The following is a 17,796-nucleotide window of genomic DNA, read 5'->3' on the forward strand; positions in this document are numbered from 1 at the left end:
CTTAGCACTTCATTAATAGTTCCCAAACTCATAAATAGATAGTACATTTTATTTCAGTGCTTTTAGATGTTCAGGCTAATAGCCTGTAGCTTCACCTTCACTTCCAAACTCCTTTAAACTGTTATTTATAGATGGCCCTCAAATGCCTTTCTACCCAGGGACTGCATGTTAGCTCCCACTTCATTATTGCATTGAGACCTCAAGCTCCCTTTTTTGTTCCTCATTTACCTCAAATATTTCCCTACTTTGACTCAATGGTCATCTGTAATTTCTTAACCTTTTGCTTTCCTGGAAGAGTGTTCACGTAAATTGTTGACTTATTCTGCTCTTTGGGTTCCTCCCACACATTCTCCATTCTCACCCGGTGATTTCAGATGTTTCCATCCATCACTCATGCTTGACTTGATGCAGTGTGCTCAGCTTCTATGAGTAGAGAGGGTTCTTTCCTGTAAGAAATTCAGTCTAGAGAGGAGCCTGGAGCAGTGAGCAAACACTGTCAGCACTCTGTCGGTGGGTGCGCAGTGGGGAGAAAGCAGCACAGGGCTGTGCTACAGGGAACGTGAGCGAGGAATGGGTCCATCTCCTCACAGTGATCGAGCAGGCATCGAAGGATGAGGAGGCATTTGCTGATGATGGGTGGGTCAGGGACATGGGCAGAGGTGAAAGCCTACATGAAACCCACATTGTGAGTGCCTGGTACATTCAAAGAACAAACCAAAGGAGTTCCACATGGTAGAGGAAGGAGCAATGTGCAATGTTTGGACAAAGATGATGCATTTTTATGGTGTTCTTCATAGGAGAGAGTTCATGGAGTAGTTTCGAAGAGTAAGGGATATGGTAGGATTTGTATTTAGAACTGTCACTCTGGTCTCAATATAGTGGATGTATTAAAAGAGAGATTGGAAAGGAAACAAGATAAGAAAATAGGCCAGATATCAGCCTCAGTCGGGGGTGGGGGGCAACAGGGCTGATGAAACATGGTTTAATTTGAGCCTTATTTATAAGAAAGAATTAACAGAACTTACTGTCTGATTAGTGAAAATCTTTGCCCTCTTTTCTTTTATACCTATCCTGTTAGGGTTATTCATCTTCAGCATTTTTGTGGATAGCTTCCAGGAAAATCTCCCTGGCTGTGCTTTCGTCAGACTCTCTTGGCACATGTGGTCAGAACCCAAGAAGACCACTGTGTCTTACCAGCTCTTCAAACTCACAGTGTTCAACTTCAATCCATAGTCTTCCTTCCTAAACATGAACATGGAGATGGAGAAGGCCCTGTATGCTGTGTAAGCATGTTTAGACCTTTCCTAAGAGTAACTGGAATCCATTAAAATCTTTCACCCATTAGAGTGAAGAGCAAAGATTTGTGTTAGTGGGATCAGTTATGGAGATCCAGTGCAGGGGAATAGCAATGGAGTAGGCGTGGCCAGTGGGGAGGCTCTCATGGTAATCTGAACCCAGTTGGAGGGAAAGCCATCTTTGTGAGTGACCTGAGAATGGAGAAGAGTGGATGAAATTGAATGATACTTGAGTACTAAGGAATCTTGGGCTTAGGACTGATTTAGGAGTCGCAAAAGATGAAAGAAAGGGAATATTCAAGACTGGCACTTATGTATTTGCTTGAATGACTGAGTGTATGACGTTTCTATTAAGCTTCAGATGTGCACAAGAGAAAGAGAGATAGGCCAGAACACATTGGGCCCCATGATGTCTGAGGAGCACTGTCCTGTCCACAGCTGTATATTCAGGTCTGACGTCAGACAAAAGACATCTGTTTAGAGACATGGGGTCATTACCATACTGGTTTCCTTTAAGCCCTGGTGCAGGAGGAAGGAGCCAATGGGCAAACAGTTGGCTCAGGTCAGACACTTCTGAGAAGCAGATAGAGGAAAAGATGTTCACAAAGAAAGGGGGAGGTCTTCAGTCAAGAATACGAGCACCATGGAGCCAGGAGGCAGGGTCTGCTGAACAGCCTGGTGCTATGAGATGAGATTAGGGCACAGGTTTGGTGAGGATCCACTGGGACAACAGACGGGGAGCAGTGTCAGTGGAGAAGAGGGAGTGAAGTTCAAACTCCCATATCTTGAGCCATCACTGGAGAGGAGTTGAAGGGTGCTGTGTGTTTCTATTTCTAAAAGGAAGAGGAGAGAAAGGTCAGTTAGTGGGCAGCGATGTGGTTCTCAACAGAGTTATTCTGTTTTTAAGATAGGAAATACTTGAGATTTTAATTCATTGTGTCTCTTTCTTGTCTTTGGAAACTCAAGCCCATGCTTGCTGTCATTAAAGTCTATGTGTTGGAACTTCAGAGGAAAAAAAAAAAACAAAAAAAAAACATTTGAGCATCATTCAATCCCTTGAGAAATTAAAATAATGATAAAGCTAGGGCAATAACCATGATGCCATTGAAGATTCAGAAGAGCCTTGGCATCAAGGCAACTTTGGTTTTCACCAATTGTCCCAAATAAACGCATGCTAGTGTCATGTTTTAAATGTGATCATTACATGGGCATGACCCTCTCGTACGACACTTTGAACACCTCTGTTCCAGCCCACAGCAGAATTGTGTTTTCCTTTCTAAGGAGCAAGCATCCTATGCATGCAGAGTCTGTTTGAATAATTCTTAAACTATTTGGTTTAAATTACGTCATATCTTCAGAAAACTATGTAGAGGTCATTGTGGACAGTTCCATAAACACGTCATCTCTGCAGATGGTAGTTGCTAAAAATGCTGATTGGGAGCTGTTCTCCCCTTAAAGACAGGAGATGATACGATGCAGAATGGAAACTATGACATTGCCTGAGTCAGTGGCGCGTTCTAAATACTGCTTCCATTTTGTTTCGCTCAGCATAAAAAGGTCTTTGGCTCATAGGAAGCGGTCAAGGGAGGAATAACTAAAAGGCAGAAAGCTTCAGGGTCTTTTGAGTAAGGAAAGAGAAGAGGCTTGAATTATTTATTATCTAGAGAGGAGGAGTGATGGCAGAGAGAGACATAAATGAATGAATGGTTTTGTGGAAATCAATTGGCTATTTTTTTTTCATTCAGGCTTTTAGCAGAGAAAGAGGAAGACACTTGTCTTGGTGGCTGAAAATATGCATGAAGTGGATGGATGCGGGATATGGCTCTTGGAGCCTCGTATTTTACGCACATAAAAGCCAGTTCTGCGGAACATCATTGAGAAGAGAGAACCATTTGAGGGTTGAATTGTTTCCTAAATTTCTGGTTCGTTATGCTTTATTAGGGGCAATTTTACCTATGAGGTTCAACTCTGGGGACTGACTTAAACCCTTTCAGTTGGGGGCTCAGTGTAGGCCACACATTGTTTCACGGTTTCTATTCTTGTGAGATCCTAGACAAGTCTTTTTAAAAAAAATACTTTAAAAAAACTTCCGGTGTAATTAACATACAGGGTTATACTGATCCTAGTCAAGGGCCGACCTCTTCCTTTTCCCACCAGTGATCCAGGAGGGCATCACCTGTGCTGGGCCAGTAAAATCAGCGGAAGATGGGCCCGGCACAGTGTGTTGTGACGTTCTCTGTCCAGGGGAAACTGTGGTCGCAGGTGTGGCTGGTGTGGATGATGGAGGCAACACATGTTGTCCACAACCACCCATTACTTATGAGACCTCTTGGGCCAGTCCTGGACTGTTTTAACTACTGTCTAGATTTTTCATTTTAATCTTTAATATATCACTTAATTTCTTTAGGGCTTGGTTCTCAATGTCCTCATTTGAAAAGTGTAGCTGTTAATATCATTCTTCTTTACTTCACTGATGTCTGAAAGTCCTCCCGTTCATTACTCTTCCCTTCCCTCGTTCCCTCCCTTGACCCACCCTGCATTCATCCATCTCTGTGGTCCGCACTGGCTCATCCAGGGACCTGCTGCTTATGGTGGGGCCCTCCAGTGCCAGATCCGGGCAGGGGCTGCAGGCCCGCAAGCCAACAAAGATCATGCAACAAAGCTGGGTTTGGTGTTAAAACCCAACTTATGTTAGTAATATCAGACACATATTAATGACACAATAACAGTTGATAAATGAAAATGAGTTATCAATAGTAATTAGTTCACGTAATGATATGGTCATTAATATTCCTTAATGAAGCCATCTTTTAAATTCTCTATATTTCCCTGGCCTCTACCACAATTTTCGGGGTGGAAAATGACCTCTAAACCTTGTAAGGTTTAGTACGTATGATTTTTCTTTGTATCTTTTGAAGACCCCAGTGTGTTTCTTGACTTCCAGAGACATCACTCTTGCCCAAACCTCCTTGCCCCACTGTTCCCATGAGATTTCTACAGAGGAGGCAGCATGGATTCTGGGGGAAGTCTCCCGTAGCAGTTCCTACCAGCAGTGACTATGGTGCACAGACGCCACGCTACAAAAAGACAATACAGACCCGCATATATAGGCTGTGGGGAGGAGTAGGTCAGGAGGCTGGGGCCAGATGGGCTGCAGAGGCCAACACCCCTGTCTTTCCCTTTTTCCTCTGAGCTTCCTTCTGTGCATCCACAGGGATCAATGCCAAGATGCTTGGGGAGAGTAGAACTAGTGACTCCTGGTTGCATTGTTCAGACTGAACAAGAAGCCCTTGACGGGGCAGGGAGGTGAGGATTCAAGAGTGGGGTGGGAGACCCTTCTCCCGAGTGTTCTACAGGTCAAGCACTTACTCCTAGACATGCAGCAGCTCTGCCAGGGATTCAAGTCGACCATGTGTGCAGGTCCACCAGGACTCCACATTTTCCCCAAATCTTGCTTGTGATCCCAAGTCTGCATGAGGAGACAGTGGTTGTTCTGTGAAAGGAAAGAACAGAGTCAGAAAGAACAGGGTTTTTTTCTGGTTTTGGTAGCACATGTGTCTGTGTTTTATCATATGTGCTTACTCTAGCGTTTAGTATTCTTGTCTTTCTGTGTTATTCCATTAATTTTGCATACATGTCCAAATATTTCAGAGGCACACAGACAAGTCCTATAACTCCGTTTTACTTTTTTTAAATTTTTTTAAAGATTTTGTTTATTTATTTGACAGAGATCACAAGTAGGTAGAGAGGCAGACAGAGAGAGAGGGGGAAGCAGGCTCCCCATCGAGCAGAGAGCCCGATGCGGGGCTCGATCCCAGCACCCTGAGATCATGACCTGAGCCGAAGGCAGAGGCTTAACCCACTGAGCCACCCAGGTGCCTCAACTCCATTTTACTTTTAGAAGACATTGTTGTTCTATTCTGATTCCAAACCAACCATGAAAGTGTTGTATTATAGGATGACATTAAAAGTCATGGAAATAAAATCCACTGTACATTAGGGCAAGTCCTTATTCTTTCCCTTAATTCTGGCATTTATAAGTTGGCATGAAGGTGCAATGGGCCATTGTCTTGTTAAAATGTTCTGAGATTGAGATAATCTGTGAAAAAGAGACAATGTTGGTAATTTTGATATTATTTAGAAAAATTGAATGTGTGCCTTTCCAAATCACTTATAGTTTCCTCCCATTTTTCATAAAGTTTAAAAAAATGTGTAGTAATTAATGACAGTGCGACTTGAGGTTTATCAACATAAACCTATATCTGGTTTAAAAACATTAAATACAACTGTTATCTGTGAGGCGCTCCAGGGTCCAGGGGGAATCCCCGGGGGGTAGAGTTGCTCCCTGGCACAGCTGTAGTTAACCCCTCTAGCATGTGGACTGCTGCGTGGCCACGGGTTAGATGACTTGTATGAATCACGGTTCCACGTTGGTCTGTTTGCTCTCTTCCAAAGTCAGTGGTGTGTCCTCTCTCACCAAGGGCATCTCCTCTGTCTGGCCACCACAGCTTGGAAGCTCAGAGGCAACTGTTATTCCGTGTTCTGTCTCCACTGTCTACTTCCCACCTGCCTGGTGTCAGCTCCCACCTCTGTAAGTCTTCTCTCCTTGCTAGTGCCTCCTGCGCTGTCCATGGTCCTGCTCTGGTGGGGCTGGGACCTTGACGCCTCAACTCTGAGAAAGCATCCTGGTGGATCCTCCCCACCCCATTTCCCCTAGAAGATCTGGAGCTGCTCCCGATTTTTCACAGATCCCACTGTTGTGATGGGAACGCTGAAGACATGTTGTTAGAGGCTCCCTGCAGCAGAGTTGTAAGTGTAAGAGTTTTTCTTCCCTCAGAAATGTTCTGATTCTAGTCATTTTACTCTCATTTCTGATTTTTCACCTTTATTTGTCTTTCTATTTCTCCAACTGACCCCCACAAATGCTTTCCATTTTTCTGAGATTGTTGCCTTTCTTCTATTTTTGTTCCCCAGTTTGAAAGGGAGAAATTTTTTTCTTGTCTTTGAATTTCCAAATTCAGGTCAAATGCCATGAAATTGTACTTGACCTCCAAGTACTCAATTCTCCTCATATCTGAGTTAACTGAGCACTTCTCCCGTTTTTCCTTGACACTGGATGTATTTAGGTGACTGTCCTCTTTATCTTAGTCAGGAGGCAATATGAGCTTACCACGGTGACTGATTAAACTTGGAACCATCAAATGTGTAATACTCAGCTTTGCACACAGCAGGTTCTTAATAGTATATTTGAACAAGTGAGGTGGAGATTGAATCCTTCACGTGGCAGGCCCTTGCTATGCTCTCTGGATGCACCTGTGAGCAAAACTAGAGATGGGCCTTCCCTAGAGGGGTGTATGGTCTGTGGGGGGATGGAAGGGAAGAATATTTGCTGAAGTGTCTGCTGAATTGTGAGAATAGAATTTGACATCAGGAAAACTGCTTCACATCATTGTGTCATGTACACAGAGATAAAAAAAATTAAAGTGCAAGAATTGGGCCCATTGGTCTATGCCAGCATGAAGAGGGTTAAACTGAATTTTCATGCTCCAGACCCCTGGTCCTGCAGGTCAGCATGCTCTGGGGATGGTTAGGGATGTGGGCATTTGCCCTGTGAGAAGCACGGAATCCTGGCTATCATTGTGCCTGAACTTTTCTTTATGTCTATGAACTCTCAATGGTGTGGTTGTATATTTGTGACCAGGGACTTTAGCTTCTACCTCTTTGCATCTCAGTTCATAGCCATGTGCACCAAGGGCATTCAGTGGCTACTTTGTTTACTGAGGAGTGACTGACTAGAGGGAATTTTTGTCTCCCATCTAAAGCACAGCACACAGGAAACACATGCGGGAAGCTTTCTGAAATTTAGAAATGGGTTATTTTAAAATAAATAATATAAAATCAATATTCAATGTCATATGAGAGTTAAACCTTTTTTCTCATAGTGGAAATAAACTACACGTCAGTGGCAGAAGAGAAGAGATGTCAGTGCTCCAAAGGGACATATCCTTTAGGGGGAAGAAAAACTTGTATGTTGTATGAGTCACTTGGTTGCCATTGGCAGAAAATCAACTCGTAAGGGTTTAAGCACAGAATGGAATTTATTGGCTTTCATGTGTGGAAAATGGTCCTTCTACCTGGGAAGTCCAATTCAGGTGGCTTCAGATATTCCTAAATATGGGGTCTGGGGATTTAACTGATATTATTTTTTCTGTCTGTTTCTCTCTTTTTCCACTCTGTTCCTCTATTTCTCTCTTTCTCTGAGTCAGAAGATGTAAGTCTCAATAGCACATACATAGATCCTAGTGGGATGATAACAAGTAAGACAGGGAATTTTTACTGTTGTTGTTGCTCCTCATGTCCATCTAGCAAATCTCAGGGCAGGGTCCTGAATTGTCCCCACTAGGGTCGTATCCCTGCACAAGGACAGTTCATCAGCCTCCAGTGTACAGGCCATTGTGATGGGCTCACCTAAGTCATGTTTCCAGCTCTGCACACAGTTGAGTTGGGAGGGCTTTGTAATAACCACACTAGGACCATGTGAAGGGAGAGAGGGGTGGTGATTTCCAGAAGGAGGGTGCTCCTAGAAGAAATAATGGGGTTCACCAGGTAGGTAATGGTAGTTTCAGATTCCATATGATGGAGTAGCAGGAAGACAGGAAGGAAGATGGAAGGTATGTAAAGACTGGATGGTTTGTATGGTGCTTTAATTCATAATAATCTTCTCTGGGTGAAGGACTTGAACACTGTGACTAGTTTAATTGCTTACACCCAATATTTTAGGTTGGTATTAAGGCAAACTTTCTCTCTCTCTCTCTCTTTTTTTTTTTTTTTAAATTGAAAAGTCTGTCCAGGAGAGCAGAGTAGTAATAGACTGAAGCCAAGTGTGTTCAGTGCAATAATTAAGACTTGAGGGGCACCCGGGGGGCACAGTCAATGGGTGTCCAACTGTTGGTTTCAGGTCAGGTTGTGAGTTGTGAGTTCAAGCCCCAAGTCAGGCTCTGTGTTGAGTATGGAGTCTGCTTGAGATTCTCTCTCCCTTTCTCTCTGCCCCTCTTGCTTGTGCTCTCTCTCCCTAAACAAAATGAATTAATTAAAAAAAAAAAAAAAAAAAAAGACCTGAGACAAAGAGGGTCCTTGTGTTGGATAAGAGGATGTTTATCTGTGAATCATATGCTTTGTTTTGACACTGCATTTTAAATTGGCCATGAGGGATGCCTGGGTGGCTCAGTCGGTTAAGCAGCTGCCTTCAGCTCAGATCATGATCCCAGGGACCTAGAATCAAGTCCCGCATCAGGCTCCTCACTCAGCAGGGAGCCTGCTTCTCCCTGTGCCTGCTCTGCCTGCTCTTTCCCCAGCTTGTGCTCGCTCTCTCTCTCTCCCTCTCTCTCTCTGTTAAATAGATAAATAAAACCTTAAAAAATAAAACCTTTAAAAAAAAGCCTTTTTTTTTACTTTAAAAAAAAGTAAAATAAATTGGCCTTGAAGAATTTCTCTTATCTGAATGTATCTTATAAATTGATGTAAAAGACAAAGGAAATCATTTAAAAACACAAATGATAACCTAGAAATTTTCTTAGCCTAGAAGGGATCATAGAAATTTTAGCATTTGATTTTTCTCTAAACTTTTCCTATTTAAAAAAAAGAGGGAAAAAAACCAGACTCTATAAACCCAAAATTAAATATTAGATGTGAAATTCAGTTTTGCTTCAGCTCATTACAGGACTGAGAACATTTTATATCATAATAGTGTCAAATATAAAATATTGTATATCAAAGTACCATTTTAAATTAAAAAAAAAACCTTTGCAAGACTTAGGAGAATGATGGAATAAAAAATTATTTATAGCCATGAATTTACAGTTGCATCAACACATACACACAAGCTTTCAAATCAAAAAAAAATTTAAAGCGAAGCTGTCAATGTACAGCCTGTGCTCCTAGGTCTTTTACTTGCCATTTATGATGCTTATTTTACAGTGTTGCCTCAGGACTCAGACCAAAGACATCCAGGAAGCTGTGTGATTGACTGCTGAGGTCATGGGGCGAGTCAGGGCTCTGTTTCCTAAAGAGGAGCCAGTGTGTTGACACTGGCAGGTATCCTGTTCTGAGATAGCCTGGGACACCAGGGAATTCGTCTGTTAAGAACATTGTCTGGCAGGAACGGAGTGAGCTGAGTCTCTCCCGGCCAGAGTCCAAGATGTTGGCTAAAGGTGAAATGTGCAGATGTGAGTGATGAACAGATGTTATTTCAAGTCCAGGGGGCCAAACGTGTGTATTTGAGGGAGAGGGTCTAAATCTGTTTTCTTCTGAATGAACCCAAAGAGGGCTCCTCTCTTGAGCTACCCAGAATTGGAGTCTGTCTTGAGACTATTTAATTCCCGAGCTCCGCCTCTGTTGGAAAGGACTGGACAGCAATCACAGCAACCTTGGAGAGATCCAGGTGTGGGACCATGGTGTTCAGAAAGGCAGGGCATTCAGGAAAATCAGGATTTAATTTTAGCGAGATGGCGCGCCATAGGAAGCATCTGGGAGTAGCCATGAGTGGGCAGTTCTGATCTTAAAGGTTCTACACTTCCCCAGACAAGCTCTGATTGAAAGTGTATCTCATAAGGTCGTAGCTAGTTGATATTTTGATGTGGGGCTTCAAATTACCCAACTCTGTGGGTCCTGAATGTCATTGGGCTATCTTCTGGGAAGGAGCCTGGTCTTCCAGTGCTCCATGTATCCGGGTAAATCTGTGTCTGGGCATTAGCATGCGGGCAGAGTTTTCACCACATTATACCCTGTATCAACCATAGATTTCATAAGACATGTGAGTCCAATTGAATAGTGAACCGAGGACATTACCTCAGGGTGACAATCTTCAGTTTTATTGTTATCCTGAAACAAACTCCAGAAAGAAAGTTCTTTCTCCAGAAAGAACTATAACTATAAATCTATATCCCCTGAAAAGCTATTTATAGTAATCAAATCACTTGTCTTTAAGGAAATTTTAAATGTACAAAACTATAGGTCAGTGTGTAAAAGCAGAAATATACTCCAGAGTCTGTAGTAATTTTTATGTCCTGCATATTTGCTTTATTCCTATTTTAATTTAAAGAGAGAACTTTTGGGGCACCTGGGTGGCTCAGTGGGTTAAGCCACTGCCTTCGGCTCAGGTCATGATCTCAGGGTCCTGGGATCGAGCCCCACATCAGGCTCTCTGCTGAGCAGAGAGCCTAATTCTCCTTCTCTACCTGCCTCTCTGCCTACTTGTGATTTCTCTGTCAAATAAATAAAATAAAATCTTTAAAAAAAAATAGGGAGAGAACGTTCTTCACATTCTCTCATTAGAAAAGCATGCCATAATTATTGTATAGAAACCAAACAAGTGATCACTTGATATATAAATTTAAAAATTTAAAGGCAGTAAGTAGGGAGATGAAAAATATTGTACATTTTCTTGAGAAGAATTTAAATTATTTAAGTTTACCTCTCCATCATTCAGAGAAGTGTTTCAGGAAACGATTTTATGAAACAGGCATTGTGGACCTACATTCTGAGATATTTTAAGGCATAACATCTATATCTTCTTCCCCAAGTTCAATTTCTTTGTACTGTTTTTCGCTCTGTAAAGAGGGTTATGAACCTGCAGTTTGATTACAAAGATGTTAAAAAATCTAGCACTTTTTAAAGACTTCAATGCTTCAGTAGAGTTTTGTGGTTTTTTTATGGCTCTGGGGGAGTATGTTGAAATTGATTATACTCTTGTCTTTGAAAATCCTCACTGTTCCTTTGTTTCATCGTCATTGTGTTCGCAGTAAAAATAACTCTGGAAGCATGTTCTAACAATGGATTCTGCCAATAAAGCTTCTGCTAGGACAGTTTTGGGGGGTGCCTAGATACGAGAGTGTATGTGCACGTACACACGGGGGCGTGCTCAGTACCTGTGCGTGACCGTGCTGATTTCCTTCCCCAACTACTGTCTTCTGCCTCTCAGACTTTAGAGCAAACATTTTTATAAGATGGGCTGAGCCATCAGGTTCACAGCTACACTTTTCATGAAGTACTTACACTATGTATATAAATACATTTTAAAAAACTCCTGTGAAATAGCCTCTTGTGTCTTCTTTCTTTTTTCCCAACTTTTTTTTTTTTTTTTAGGGTGGTAAAATGCGTCAAATAACATTGAGTGGATTAGCCATTTTAAGTGTGTCATCAGCAGTTAAGTATACTCACGCTGTTGGGACACGGCGCTCTAGAAGGTTTTTGGCTTTAAAATTGGAGACTCTCTGCTCATTAAACAGCGACCCCCACCTTCTCCTTCTTTCCAGTCCCCGGTAATCACCATTCCAGTTTGTTTCTGTTGAGTGGAATCAGATAGTAAATGTGGTTTTGTGACTGGCTGCTTTCATTAGGCATGTCCTCAAGGTTCACCCGTTTTGTAGCACATGATAGAATTCCCTTCCTTTTTAAAGGCTGAATAATATTCCATTGTGCAGAGACCACACTGTGTTTATGCACTCACCACTGTTGACATCTGCCTCTACCTCTTGGTCACTGTGAACGCGGCTACCGTGAACATAGGTGTGCAAATGTATCCTCTGAGGTCCTGCTTTCAGTCTTTTGGATACACCCAGAAGCGAGACTGCTGGATCTTATGGCAGTTCTATTTCTAATTTATTGTGGAGACGTCACACTGCTTTCCAGAGAGGAAACCATTTTGCAATCCCACCAACAGTGTCCAAGGGTTTCAGTTTCTCCACATTTTTGCCAACACTTATTTTCTGTTTTCTTTTGGGGGGAGGGTAAAAGCCATCCCCTAGTGGATGTAAGGTGATGGCTCGCTGTGGTTGGATTTTCATTTCACTGATAATTTTGAGCTTTTTAAAATATGCTTTTGCATATCACCATTGGAGAAATGTCTAAGTCCTTTGCCTGTTTTTAAATTTGGCTATTTTTTTTTCACTGTTGAGTTGTAAGAGTTTTTTTAATATTTTATATAGTAACCCCTTATCACATATATATAATTTGTAGATATCTTCTCCCCTTCTTAGGTTGCCTTTTCACTGTGTTCATTGTGTTCTTTGATGAGTGAATGTTTGCAAGCTGGTCAGGCTTGCCAGTGTTGGCTTCTGATGCCTGTGCTTGTGGTGTCCTACCTGAGAAGTCATTGCCAAGTCCAGCATCATAAAGTTGCTGGTTCCTTCTATGAGTTTTATACTTTTAGGTCTTATGTTTAAGGTTTTAATACATATTCATTGATTTTTGCCTATGATAGGACATTAGAGCCCCACTTTGTTCTTTTGCATGTGTGTCTTATTATTTCTTCTGCTGTTATTACTTTTAGCTTTTTAAAACCTATGTCATTAAGTACGTTCGACCTGTATAAATTTTGCATCTACAAAAAAAAAAATCCTTCCCTTTGGTGTAAACCATGAAAATTAACAGAAAATTAAGGTAAATGTATATAATCTTACATGTATTGGGTTGTGTTTCCTAGAAGCAGAGTCTTGAGAGAGGGTTTCAGGAACACATGACAATATATAGAAAGAAATATCCATTAGAGAAATCCTGTGGGATTTCATGGAATTGAACAGAAAGAAGCAGCAAAACAAGGTAGACTTGGCTAAAAGTCCTTATTTCTCTTCCTTTTGTTGTCTATGCTGATGGAAACCTTCATTTTAAGGTATAATACAAGCAAAGATAGAGGGCCTTCCTTTCCTAAATTTGGAACAGAATTGAAAGGTACTGACAGACACTCATAGATGTTCTAAAATTAGCCATCCTTTCATTCCACTGAAAACATATGTACATAGGCTGTTTACACATGTATGGGTAGATAAGATTGATCTATGACTCCTTTTTTTTTTGTGACGTTCTCATTTCAGTTTTGGTATCAAGCTTATGCTAGTCTCAGAAAATGAGTTGAGGTCATTTCCATTTTTTTTTTTCTAGTCTCTAGAAAAATTGGGGGAAAACACAGGTTATCCATTCCTTAAAGGCCAATGAAATCATTTGGGCCATGCTTTTGTATGCTAGTTTCCTTTTTTTTGGTAACTGAATTTTTACCAATTAATTTAATTAATGTAATGATTGTAAACCTATTCAATTTTTTCTTCTTGGGTCATTTTTAGCAAGATATATTTTTTCTGGATATTCCCCATTTTCCATGCCTGTTTTTGTCTTTGCTCATCCTGTATTTCCTTTCTATCCATTTGGGCCCTCATTTCATTTTCTTCTTCCTTTTTTGGACTTCCTTTTCTTGTTCTTTCCTACGAAGATGCTGTGTCACCTCTTCTAAGATGAGATTCTTTTCTAACAGGTACAATGAAAGCTATAGATTTATTTCTATGCAGTGTTTTAGTTTTATCTGTGAAATTTTGATGAGACTTTCCTTGATGGTTTGCACTGAAAAAGTATTATTTCCATTAGTTTTCTTCCTTGGATCTGCTTTATTCAGGATCCGCGTTGTGAGTTTCTGAGCATACTGGGAGATGTGGCTTCACTTCTGGAGCTAATGTTCTGTTCTCAAGTATGCTAAGAAAGTACCTGTATAATATAAGTTCTTCAGCATTTTTTGAATTTGTTTTGCTTTGTGGCCCAAGACATAGCCAACTTCATAAACCATCCATGAATGTCCGTTCCCCTGAAAATTGGGTGCAAGTGTCTGTAAATGTCCTTGAGATCAAATTATCTGTGTTTTACCATTTTTTATTTCTCCTTTGATCTGGCAGTCATCAAAAGAGATGCAAGAAACCTCCCACAATGGGGGGCGCCTGGGTGGCTCAGTGGGTGAAGCCTCTGCCTTTGGCTCAGGTCTTGATCTCAGGGTCCTGGGATCTCAGAGCCCTGTGTAGGGCTCTCTGCTCAGCAGGGAATCTGCTTCACTTCCTCTCTCTCTCTGCCTGACTCTCTGCCCACTTGCGATATCTATCAAGTAAATAAATAAATCTTTAAAAAAAAAAAAAAGGAAAGAAAAGAAAAGAAACCTCCCACAATGAGTGTACCATGGCCCCATGAAGGTTTTGGTTCTCATTGAGTTGAAGGAATTTCTGGTAGTTGTACAGCAGAATAAATTTTAGGAGGTCATTTTCCGAGTTCCCTTTTCCTTAACATTAGTCTTTATATTCTGGTTTGCTACAATAAGGTATCCTGATATCATGGCACAATGATAGGGCCCTCCAAGATCAAAGCAGGGAACTCCTCATTTTTTAACTAGATGTTCTATAATTAAGATATATCTTTGCTTTTTCCTTGATATATTTTATTTGGTGGCTCAATAATTTTGTTATATAGAGATGCATGTTTGTTGAGCAAGGATTTCTGGCTATGGCAAATGTCTCTAAATTTTTATCTAGAATTGCAACATATAGCTCCCCTCCCCGCCCCGCAAACGGAGTAATTTGGTAGATCAAGAACTCCATTGCTATCATAAACTTGGCTACACTGAGGCAGTCCAGATAATTTAGTGAGGAAGAGCAATTAGGTCAGAAGTATGGTGCTGTTGTGCATTTCTGGAAGAGCAGAACTAATAGACATCCGTTACTACTGTATGTTGAGTGCTGGGTCAAGTTTTAGCCATACATATGGTATTTCTGCCAGCAGTTTAATTAAACAGTTTCAAGAACAACATCAACAAAAATATCCCATGTCTACTATTCCAGAAGCTGAGAATAAGCAGTGGGTAAAATTGTCCAAGTTCCTGCTTTTTGGAGGACTTATAGATAAAAAAGAAAATACATGGTATATTTTAGTAAACAGCCTTAGTATGAGTATAAGATACTTTCTAAGTATAGTGATTGATATAGAAACATAATTCAGGGTGATCCATACTAAGGAGAAAAATAAAGCAAGAAATAGGAATATACATATATATTCAGGAATTCCTGAATATTTGTTGATTCTGAATGCATGTGAAGCTGTGGTCCTCCAAGGTGGGCTTGATGCAATGGTTGTTCTGAAGTCGACCCTCCCTGCCTTGGGGAGAGGACCTCTTTCCATGTCTTTGTTTAGGGATGTGACTTTGGTGGCTTGAGACTGACTGTGACATTTGTACCATGGTAATAGGCAGACCAACAAACTGAAGATTCCATTCCCACTGCACCAGAGATGAGTGTCAAAAGTTTGCTAGACCCTCACTTGGTAGGTAGGTAGTAATGGTGTAGTCTTACCATTAAAAATTCTACCAAATATTCAAAATGTTGAATGTTCCCTTGATCACCCCTCAACACTGTGAAGACCAAAAAAAACCCCAAAAACAAAACAAAACAAAACAAAAAAACAGTTCTAGTTAGGGTGATGTTAATTTTTTAAGAGTTAAAACCCCTTTAAAAACATCAGTGCCCAATTGCAGTAGAAATTCATTTCTTTCTCAGGTACAGAGTTAAGAAAAGGGCTGGTTGGTGTAGGTTGCTCCAAGCAGTAGTGGGGACCCTGAGTGGCAAGACCATGGCCATCCTTGCTGCGTGGCTTCCATGGCCCCCATGTTCACAGGCAGCAAGCTGTAGGTGGCTAGAACATGATAAAATGCATGTGAGCATTTTTTGGTGCCAGCCCTGGGGAGCTCAAAAATAATACCTACTCACATAAGGAAAAAAGACAACTGGTCCCCCTTTTCAGTTTCTGCCACAATAATGCAAATATGCTCTTTTACAATAAATGTGTCCTGCATGCTAATGAGCTGATACATTATTGTGAGAATGTGAGAATGAGGTTCATATATTGTTGAAGTTGTGTTAGTTCATGTGTGGCTTTTTCTAGGCCAAGAGAGCCAAAATAGCAGGAAAGAATTATAGGCAATTCCAGGGAAAAGCCCTCAGTTCAGGAGTACGGCAGGCAGAACTCTCCTGCGTGGAAGAGAGTGCCTACCCAGGACCCCTAACCCAGGGGTGCAAACCAGCCTTGCCCAGCTCAGACTCCTGTACCTCTTTTTCAGCCTTAACCATCTGCCTGCCTGTCCTGTCCAGATTGTCACCTGAGGTATTAATGACTGTTACTCTCAGTGCCTCGGTGACCAAGTTTCATAGGTTTTGGGTAGACTGCCTCAAAACTAAGTTTCCTGTAACTACGTTGTTTTCGGGTCATATCTTACAGCTCGACAGCAGCTCATATATGTGACACAGCTGCTCCACCCCTAATTAGACAAAAAGGAAGTCACGGCACCTGTTATGTGCTTAGAATGTAAAATAAGTGAAAGTTTAGCCCATTTAAAAATCAAAGCATGGGGAATTACTGAACAAGAAAATATGTTAAAAATTAATATTTTATCCATGTAGGGATCTGAAATTTCACAGTCTTGGCATCTGATTTTCCAAATCATAAGGGAATTAATTTATGAACATCCCTCAGTGCTTGTCTGGACAGACTGAGTGGGTTGCTCTGTGGATCAGGGGCTGTCACTGCAGACTCCTTTAAGGTTAATTGAAAATTTTGCAATATGGTTTTTCATACAAGCCAAATCCCAGAGAGGACTGCCGTGTTTATTAGGTTGTCCTCTACCTTGGACCGAGTGCTCCTTGGCAGGGACATGCTGTGACGTCCTAGGCTTGACTTCTTTGGGTTTTCCAGTGGTTCCGCTGATTGTCTTGGCACCTGCTCATGCAGCAGGAAAGTCATGGCAGCTACCGGGTCCTGGGAACCCAAGTGCTGTTTTCTGAGCAGATTGGAAGGCAGAAGTATTTCCTGCCATTATTAATGAGCTCTCACAGACGATCTGCTTGTGATCACGGCTTTTATCACACAGACAGACTTGAGAGTGATTTGTTGATGTCACAACCACCACTGTGTCTTTGTGTTTAGGTCACTGGAAAGGGAACATTTTATATGGAGTTAGCTGATGCTTCTCACATCACTCTGACAAACACTTATGAAGATCTTGATGAAAATATAGGATTCTACAACATCGTCAAATGCTAATGAAAAACCAGAATAAAATTTCCCTGCTCTGCTTCCTTCCCCTCCTCCCTGCTCCCCCTTACATATATTAAATATCTGGCTGTAGAGAGTCACTTTCTCTTATTCTTCATTTTTCTTGAGCCTTTATGGAACATTTGTGACTGTCGTATAATCATCTCTTTGGCCCTGGCCAAGTCATAGCCTCTCTCAAATCCATTTCCTTTTCTTATGAAAGAAAGATGGTCTGGCCCAGTGGTTGTGAGAATAACACTTTGAGAAGCATCAAGTGATCCAGAAATGGAAACCGCCTGGTCACAATGCTGTGTCCTTTCAAAGGACTTGGACATCTCCCTGAAGATGAAGCAGCCGTGCTCTTTCTGAGTGATCTTTCCATACGGCCTATTAATAACCACATTTGTGGGGTTACATAGTTCCTTTGACTTCCACCATAAATACCTGAAGAGAAGAACATCCAGACACTTCCGAACCTGTGAGTTCGATTCTCAAATTCTCAGTGTTCTAGTGTTCATTTTCTGCCAATAGTAAAATTTGAAACTAGTGGTAGGTAATGAGCTTGTACATTTCTATTACAAGTGTTTTGGGTAGTGTTTCTAAGGAATATCAG

The sequence above is a fragment of the Neovison vison genome, chromosome 5 (genome assembly GCF_020171115.1).
Source record: "Neovison vison isolate M4711 chromosome 5, ASM_NN_V1, whole genome shotgun sequence".
Taxonomy (NCBI): Eukaryota; Metazoa; Chordata; class Mammalia; order Carnivora; family Mustelidae; genus Neogale; species Neogale vison.